Below are 10,343 nucleotides of genomic sequence, written 5' to 3' on the forward strand. Positions count from 1 at the left end.
GGCCCCAAGAAGTGAGAGTCAGAGCGCCAGAGAGCTGGAGCCCGAGAGCAATTGCAGAAGAGTCCAAGCAAACCCTATCAGTGACAGCACAACTGGGAAAGCAAACCAACTGACCAATTCATGAATGAGCCAGTAAAAGAGTTAGCAAAGCAGCTAGCAAAGCAGCCAGCAAAGGAGTTAAGGAGCTAACAGAAAAGTTATGGCCCCTCAGCCCACTCCCCATTTAGAAAAAATGATGGCCCCAAGCCCACTCCCCACCTACGTACCGAGCATGACATGCTATGGAATTAAATACTCCTCTGGTCAGTTTGGGTCAGCTGTCTGAAGTGTGTGTCCCCTACACTGCCTGTAGTGAGAAAGTTGGGAACGCAGCTGCAGTATCACAAGCTGGGAAAGACCATGAATTTGGTGCAAGCACTTCCCAACAGCAGCTGAAAAGACACCCTATCTGTACTTTTCTCAGGTAAATCCAGAAACCTAGCTTCATAGCAGCCCCTGTGAAGAGAGTCTCCTGACAAAAACCAGCACATTCTTCACATTCTCCTGGTATTTTGCCTCAGTTATCTTAATGTTTTATTTTAATTTTTTTTATGTCATATTGGAGTGACTTCATATTTCCCCCTTGCCACCTTTCAAAAAGTTTTAAAAATCTGAACAGATGTTTCTGTAAGAACAGAACTGCTAAAACAAACAAAAATATCCCAACATTCACTTTTTTCTGTTCTTTGTGATGGTTTAAAGTCTAAGGCTCCATTCCATAGTAAACTGTGATTTGAACATATCCTCCCCTGGATGCCACAGAAAACAGATTGTGGTATTGACAGAAAAATAATTCTGCCTCTCTGCTTCCCTGTTCTGGTTGTATCAAGGAATGCATCTCAAGCCTCTTCTTTTATTTCCCAGATAGCATGATCATAACTTGGAGTAAAGCTTGTTAATGAGCTGAAAAATGTCATCGTACAGCTCTTAAAAGTTGTTGAAAAATTGCTACTTGTTCCCTGTTACTCTTCAAAGGAGTATTCCACTGCAGGCAGCTTGATTAGTCATACCCAACACTTCCCCAAGAGCATTTAGAAATGTAAAATATGAGACCACGTTTGGGGCTCACTAGGATCCCTGATACTGATGTATTAAGACATTACCAAAGCTTTCATGTATTTTGCAGTGAATGATGATAATCCAAAAAGGCTCCCTTGCTTGTAAAACAAAATCAGATCATTTTCTAATAAGCCATGCATAAATATGCAGAACGCTTCCCTTTCACATTTCATGTTGTTTCAACTGAAGACATAAGGGTTGTTACTTCTGCTTTTACAGAAAATGTGACAGAGGGTTCAAAAGTAGAAGCTCACTGGAAGCAGGGTAAGGCACTCCTGGAAATGAACATTTGTTTTTTTATATGTGTTTGCCCAGATGCTCAAGTCTAAGTCACTGTGCTCAGGTTTTCCATTGTAGGATAAAAGTCTGGGAACGCCTTCTGCCCTCTATCCAGGGAGCTTTGATTGCCAGCAGCCTGGGGCTGGCAAAGCCTCCAGTGAGACAAAGTGCTTAGTGGTAGTCCTTTTTCCCTAGTTAACGGCTGGCCAGACCACCAGTTCTTGGGCTGCCTGCAGTGGACCTGTATGAAGTAAAACTGAAAATTAGGATCTCATTCCTGTAATTTTTCCAGCAGACATAGAAATACCCGGAAATATAGGACTGGTTAAGTTTCTTCATCTTATTCCTAGTGCTCAAAGTTCAAGAAAGCATGGTGCAGGTGTTCCTGACAGTCCAGGAGCACAGCATCATACTCTGGTACTTGAATTTTCTACCCAGACTCCCAATTGTTCAGCAGATTTCTTCAGCTCATTCCCTTTTACAGTGCAGATATAACTGGAATGGCAGCTGGAAAACCTGGGTTCATTTCTTTGTGTCCTAGGAATGGGGACTAGCTGTGACAAGTCAATGTACTGCCCTATCAGGCCAAGCCTGACCTGCCTACAAGCAATAGACAGAGGGGATCAGTATGTTTCTCACTTCATTTTACCTCCAGTTCTCCCATGCCACTTGAGAGACTGATGACCCCTTCTGGCTGAATTTACTGAATATTAATCACTGTATAATAAAGCCAGGAAACAACCTCCCCTGCTGCTGAAAATCTTCAATAAATTGTTTAGACTTAATCCAAATTTAATGTCATTTCCTCTTCATCTCTTCCTTTCCTTCTTTTTCTTTCTACAGAAAGGATATACCCCTAAACTGGGTAACTGTATGCATCTGTTCCAGAGACTGAGAGCTGTGAGATTTCCATGCCCCATCGCTTTTTTGCACATGCAGGAGATTTAAATATTATTCTGAGACTCTGCTGCATGTAGATAACCCCCAGTATCACTGTGTTACAAAATTGTTTTGTATGAGCTAAAAACCCTTCTGACGTTTGCATGAACCACTCTGCTTCTAATGACACTGATGGTTTGTTTGATCCCAGCCAGAACCTTATCGCTGTTTCTCCCGTGGGATCAACCAAACTTCTGAATTCTCGTGTAACCTTGCCAGAAATGACAAGTGAAGAAGTGACATACGCAGACCTGAGGTTCATAACACTTGAAAAATCCCAGGACCAGGAGCTCCAGACTGCCAGAGCAAAAGATAGTCGTGGTGCTGGGGGGGTGGGGGCAGTTCTCACCAAGGCAAACTCTCACCTTGGAGAACATGTTTTATGTGTCTCTCAGAGGAGAATGTCACCTACCAAGAAGCATCTGGCTTCTGGGAACCCTTTGGACTCAAATCTTCTACAAAAAATTCGAGAGAGAAAAGAAGAAAGGTAGGAGAATAAAAAGAATGGAAGGGTGGAGAATGTGGAAAAACTGTTCTGATTTGAGAGGAGAGATATAATTAAGGTTGCGGGGTGCAGTTAAGTAAAAATAAACATGTTCCAGTTAGGCATTAAATATCAGGTCCTGAATGTTAGTGAAGTAATCTGCCTAAGGGATCTTGCAAAAGTCTTTCAGTTTTACTAATTTAAATATGACTAACAGAATGAAGCAAAAGCTAGAGAAAAATAAATTTTCATTCAAGGGAAGAAATAGATGGACAAATATCTTTTTTATTTAAAAATCAATTTTCATAACGTAATACCACATACTAGTCTGAAACTCTGCAATTCACTGGGCAGTCATGTTGTCTTGTGCTATGTAGGAGCTGCAGATAGAAAAATGAGAAGTTCCTGTTCTTGCAGCTTTCCTTCTTTTTGTCTGTCCCAGATTTCCCATGTCCTTCCTGTTGGCAACTGACTACAGTGGTGCTTGGGGTCTTCTGCCTAAGTTCAGTGGCAGCTGCAGGAGTCTTGGCTGCCAGGTGTAAGTATGGTCACAGAAGGGGTGCTCAGACTACAAGTCTAGCAAATTAGTTAAGGAAAAGGATTAGCCTAGGGGACTACTGATGCAAAAAAGTGTCCCATACTGGTAGAGCCTACCCACTCAAGACATCTCCCAGTCTTTGAGGTTGGGATGTATTCCGTCTTGCTCATAGGTGTGCACAAACTATAGTATATCTAGGTCAAGTATATCCAGTCACAGGGAGGTATGTGCATCTTTGATAAGTTTGTTCAGGCTGCATTGAGCAATTTAGCTTTAATATTAAAGGAGCAATTTCATTCTCGTTTCTCTGTGATTCAAGTCATCCTGGTCTGCCAGCTTGTGCATGAAAGGGATGAAAACTTCACCTTGCAACAGGCATTTATGGAAAGCCTTAACCAGCAGCTGGAATGCCTCCAAGCTCAGAATTTGAACTTGATAGAGACTATAAAACGACTTGCCACCTCCAGAGGTACATGGTGGGAAAATGGTGGTTCCGTCACATCTGAGTAACCACAGGTTGATTTCTTCTATCAATCATGTTGGAAGGAAAAAGCAAAATCTCTAAAATCATGCTGAATTATTTAATTTAAAAAATAATTTCAACCAAGTCAATCAAAAGGATGCATTTCCATTTTGATAACTTCATAAATATCAGCCTTTTTGAAGTATATTTATTGAATTTTTGTAATGGAGCTGTTTTATAACCTAAACCAAACACTTCAACTCAGAAAATAGCATGATGACAAAACCTTTATTTTTTTAAACAAAAATTTGTTTCTAATAGATAAATTCATTTATATCATCCCCTGTTTCACAGTTGGTTTCAGTGAATTATTGTAAAAAAACCTTTTGATGGAAAATTCCTACTGGCTTCAATTGTCCGGAATGCTTTGACTCTTAAAGAGAGCTTCATTCTGTTATGCAGTAGTGGAGAAACTGCTGCTTCATACCAAATGGGATTTTAATCACTGTCTTTAACAGTTTACAGATTGCTGAGGGTATTTTTTGTGTGCGTGTGAAATACTGATATGAAATTTTAATGGGAAGTGAGCTGAATATGCTAGATTATCATATAATGGAGGGAAGAGAATCATAATAAATTAATATCATGTGAGACAGAGGCAAGGTTATTATCTTTGTAAATTTAAATTTGAATTTAGCACAAACCAGAAGCAACTTGAAAGAGTCAAGTGCCTTGTTCTGTGCTATCTATTTCCATCCAGCATCAAGTCCTGGCATTCCCGTCCATCACTAGTTTGTTACAGTAAGAAATGGTCATGTGAACTACAGAGCAATGAGTATGATTCACCCAATAACTGGGGCCCAGTTCCCAGAAATCTCCCAAATATTTTTTGCTGCTTGTGGTTATTTCAGTTTCCAATTAGAAATGGGGTTCTTGAAATGGTTCAAAAGAAGAAAACCCCAACATTTGGAGTTCTTCCTGGCTTCAGTATTACTCTGGGTCCCAACAGGCAGCTAACAGAATAATGTGGCAGAAAAGAGTCAAAGTATAGTTGTCAGAAAGGTATTATCTTTCACAGCAATGGGCTCATTATCTTTCACTGTGGCTGGCCATTGCTACCTAATGTCTGTGCACTGAATCCATAGCTGGTATGAAATGCTACCAGAAATGTTACGTAAAAATTGCATTGTAAAGCATATAGCAGGGAAGAGTTGGCACTGATGTTAACAAGAAGATAAAAGTAATTTCACATGACTAGAAATGTACCATATGACTAGATCTATGTCTCTGTGGACATGGCTCAACCTTCCAAAATTACCAGTCTTTGTGTTTTACTAGCACCCTCCAGGTTTTCTAGTCAGATTCAAAAAAACCTTTATTATTTGTTTTTCTGATTTTCATTTAGAAATGCTTTTCTTCTGGTCTTCTGGCAACTGGGTTTATTGTCTCCAGTGTAGATTTTAATTTAGCAGAATAAAGGAGGAATTGTTGCTCCTCAGTGATAGACAGGCTATGCACTGCTTTAGCGATCCTGCAGGGATCTCCTAGACTACTAGAGACTGACAAACCTGATTGGGTGCTCTTCTGTTTTGTAGACCATAAATGTATTCCTTGTCCTGAGAACTGGCTACAGTATGGGGAGAACTGCTACCATTTTTCAAAGGAATGGAAAACTTGGCAAGAAAGCAAGACTCAGTGCTCTGCTCTGGAGTCCAGACTTCTTAAGATAAGGACTCTTCCAGTAAGAAGAGCTGGTAAAGATTTTTTTCTCTCTCTCTCTTTAATTATACACTCTGCATTTTATTGTGGCCTGAACAGCTACCCCATCCTCTCACTGGTGCAGTATTCTAAGGCATGTGTGTCCTTCACCAAGTGGCAAAACTGTCCATTCCATGCCCTTTTTGAGCCCCTCTACCTGGACTGTCGCTGTATCATCCCTAATGCAATTCTACTCAGTTCATAGGAGTTAACTGAGACACAGCAGCTTGGGTCTACATCTAGATCCTGATCCCCTCTCAGGGCAAATACAACTGAGCTAGTACTGGTTGACAACTCTTGTGTTGTCTTGCTGGAGCAAACTACTTAGCAATCATCAGAACACTGGCCTTCAGCTTCTTGCTCTCCACAACTAGAAATCTTGCTGTCCTGGCCTGTCCCCGGCCTCTTCTCTCACATGAGCAGAAGAGGATACATCTCATTTTCTGACACCTAAGTTGTAGATGAAACAGCAGACAAAGCACAGCCAGAAGAGCTCTTAACTGTGAAGGAATTTCTACCCAGACCTTTAATGGCAATGGGGTTATGTCTTTAAAACTGGTTTTATCATCTGTAGTTTGAATTTCCTGTGTACAATGACAGCAAATGATACAAAGGCCTCTTCCTGCCTGACTTATGCAACCAGGGTATTGGAAGGAAGTCATTATCCTATACCCATTACCTAGCTAATGTGCAGGCTTTGGTTATCTCAATTGTCTTTTTTTTTAGTTGAGAGCTACTGAAAGCTCTCAGCAGATTAATTTTCCTTATCTCCAAAACAGCACTGACTGACAGGAGTAGGAGGCATTGCCCAGATTCACTTGCAGAACAGACTCTGTTATGCACAGCTGTGAGCAGCTCACTTTACTTTGGCTCTCTCCTCTTCCAAACCATAGGCCATTATGAGTGAAGGAGGGATGTGCTTCATAGGCCTTGCATTTATTTCCGTATAGGACTTGAAAATGCGATCAGCACAGTCCTACCGTTATGACTCACTCTGGATTGGGCTGTATCACAACGGAACTGAGAGGCCCTGACTGTGGGAGGATCAGCTTTCTCCCCTGGTCTGTAAGTCACTGCACAGGTAGGAGCAGACCACATCCGTGCATATTTGTTATGAGCCAGAAGCAGCAACCTTTAATTGCCACTCAGTAATCAACTTTTCCCCCCCACCTTCTTGCCAGAAGACAGTTTACCCATCACTCACTTGCTTATCAACTAAGGGAAACCCCCATTAGAGAGATTGTCTGCTATTGTGAATCAAATGGGTAGCGGGATTGGGGATTATTATATCAGTTTGTGACTTTTGCTGTGGGATGATGAATATCTCTGCTATTTTTCCACAGGTTTCAGATCCAATGGGCCAGCTCAAGTCTTTTCCTGGATTGTGCGCAGCTTGATGATGCAAAGGTAGACACTGCACGGTGTGTCAAGTTCAAATTTTTCATTTGTGAAAAAATGGTGGATCCTGTGGTAGTCAAGCAAGTGAGCTGCTCAGACAGGCACTAGTGTGCAGAACTCTGCAGAGACCCCATCCTGGGATACACCACTGTGGGGGCGACTTCCACCCCAAAATTTGAGATAGGGAGAATGAACCTGAGGCTCAGCTAAATGCAATATCAGGGAAAATCTAAACTTAACTTGATCTCTGGTAATGCATATGAACCAGACTCCTCTTTTGTCTTTTCTTTTTAAACAGCTTCATTCACTTTTTCTTCTTTCAGCCCTTGCATTCTTGTGTAACCACTTCTATCCACTTCTCATAAATTCATTTCTAAATTAAACAAAATTATGTATATGATTCCAGAACTTCATTTTAAAGATTCCTATCTACATCACAGAAACAGGAATCAATGACTGTTTTGTAAGAGCAATGCATCATGTTTTCAAAATCTATCCGTTGGGTATTTGCAGATGTGAGCTCCCAATTTACAATGCATTTCCAAATATTTGATTAAATTTCACTCTCCAACTGCTGATAACTGGAAAGTGCAACAGAACTGGGAAGTGCAACAGAATCAAAGCCTGCATTAAAAGACAAAAATATTTCTAGTTAGAAATATTTCTCCTGGTTAAAGAGAAAAGCTTTCAAATGGGCTTGCATGTCCTATGGGATCAAAAAAACAGAAGACATACACAACACATCTTTATTGAGGAAAGTCAGCAATATTTAATGCCCAGGAATGCGAGTCCAGATGCTACTGGATTGTTCTGCAGCACTGGGCTTTAGTGGGGAAAGGGCATTCCTCTAAAAGAATTGTCTTGATAATTGTCCATGTCACATCTGAGACATTTTTTTGATTTCTCAAATCCATTTTCCATTTCATTGTAGAATTTCACAACTGAAATAAATATTGCTGCTATTGACTTTTTCTGTAATACGTCTTTTTACTAAGCTGCTCAGCAACAACCCAATACAGGGCCTTTAATGATGCAAAGCCTCCTGCCCTTTCGCTGCTGTTTGGGAGGCTGTTCAAAGAGAAGACTGCATCAGAGAGAGCATCTCTCTTCTAAGACACCAGCAAACAAGAGAGGTCTTTGAAATCCCTCAAGAACAATGAAGTTTATGGTTGGGACTTCTGTTACTGTGTGTACTTTCTGCTAATTTGAGCCATTCAGTGAAAATTGAACTGTAAGTCAGGGAAGGTGGAGGTATTTAGGCAGGCCTGTAGTTATGTTTATTTCAGACATGAAGCTATGCATCAGAAGTCTGCAGTAGCAGCAGCCAACAAGTGTGCTGCATTCCTCACAAAATGAGTGTTTAGCAATATGGCAATTATCTTATTTATGGATATGAAGAAGTAATTTAGAGGAGCAGGGACAACAGAGTGTCTTGTCGCACAGCTATCTCATAGTGCTCATAGTGTTTTCAAATAGCCTGGAAGTGCTGTGTTTTCAAAGTCTAATCACGTGGCCTCAGCAGCCATAGAGATACCAGCTGGGATCCCAGCACTGACTGGTCCACAGGGAATGCAGGTACGATGAGCATGGTAGGAGGGGTAACCCATACAGGGCTATTGTTCTAGCACATGTGGGGCATGGTGGGAGGCCCCATCTTATAACCTTTGATAACACAAGAGAGTCTTAAAGATCCCACCATGAGGAAGCAGGAGAGCCCTCACTGAGCGGGCTGGTATGAGGAGGAGCCAGTGAAGAGCTGAAGGAGTAAGCAAAACTGATGTGAGGGAACCTGTGTAATGGGCATGGGGTCAGAGGACCAGTGAGGAGAGCACTGGTTGATTGCTGGGGCCTGGCTGAGGCGAAAGAGTTGCACGTGAAAAACACTGGTATTATGGACTACTGCAGGGAGCAAAATGCTGCAGAAAATGAAGGAAGGAAATGTTGAATGAAAATCTGCTGTTCTGTACAGTGCTTGGGAGGAGAATCCATTAGCTTCTCTTGTCTCCCTGTTCGAGGGATAAAACACTGGTCCCTGTGCCTGGCTGCTGAATATTCACAGTCTCCAGAACTTATAAAACAAGGGGTAGGTTCTCAGTCATAGAATCATAGAATCACAGAATGGTTTGGGTTGGAAAGGACCTTAAACACCATCTAGTTCCATCCCCCCTGCCATGTGTCCTGCCATGGGCAGGGACAACTTCCACCAGACCAGGTTGCTCCAAGCTGCATCCAGCCTGGCCTTGAACACTTCCAGGGATGGGGCATCCACAGCTTCTCTGGGCAACCTGTCCCAGTGCCTCCCCACCCTCTCCGGGTAGAGCTTCTTCCTGGTATCTAACCTAAGCCTCCCCACTTTCAATTTAAACCCGTTCCCCCTTGTCCTGTCACTACAGGCCCTTGTAAAAAGTCCCCCCCAGCTTCCTTGTAGCCCCTTCAGGCACTGGAAGGGGCTATAAGGTCTCCCCGGAGCCTCCTCTTCTCCAGGCTGAACAAGCCCAACTCTCTCAGCCTTTCTTCATAGGAGAGGTGCTCCAGCCCTCTGATCATCTTCGTGGCCTCCTCTGGACTCGCTCCAACTGGTCTATATCCTTCTGATGTTGAGGGCTCCACAGTTGGACGCAGCACTCCAGGTGGGGTCTCACCAGAGCAGAGTATATGGGAAGAATCCCCTCCCTTGACCTGCTGGCCACACTTGTGATGCAGCCCAGGGACTTTTTCATTTTATACCACATCTTCATGCCTCTGACCCATAACTGGAATGACTACATGATGAAACAAGTTGCATAGAATAGAAAAGCACATGGCATGCAGTAATTGCCCTGAGGTGTGCAGTGTACAACCTGTTGCTGTGTTTGTGTAATACTTAACCCAGAATTGCCTTGATATCTAGTGTAAATCAATGGCTGAATTTTGTCTTAAGCCAGGAGACAAAAATTTACCCTTATGCATAAGATGATCACTAAGTTACAATACAAATGTTAACAAATGTTATATCTTTTGTTATATGAGGTTAAAATGTTCAGAACTTTAAAGCAATTCAGAACTAAGCAATTTTGCACACTTACTTTCTGCACTTTCCCCTTTCTCATAACCACCTACACTCAACGGAGCATCTTCTAAAACAGTGCATTCTTCATGCAATTCTTCTTAAATTCCTTTGCAATGTTCTCTTCAGAAATCTTTCTCAGATTGCCTAGGGTCCATTAAACTAGTTGGCTCACAGGAGTCTGTTTTGTGCTGCTGAGTGAAGGAAACATTCTCAGCGAGCAACAATCTTTTCACTTAGCCTTGCAGCTTGTGTTAACCACTGTATTTTGCACAGCTATCTGTGAATCTGGTCCTCCAAAATTACTGTAACTTCAGTGTTAATTTGTCTTAAGAGCGGT

This window comes from Eurypyga helias, unplaced genomic scaffold, assembly GCF_000690775.1.
Source record: "Eurypyga helias isolate BGI_N326 unplaced genomic scaffold, ASM69077v1 scaffold9174, whole genome shotgun sequence".
Classification (NCBI taxonomy): Eukaryota; Metazoa; Chordata; class Aves; order Eurypygiformes; family Eurypygidae; genus Eurypyga; species Eurypyga helias.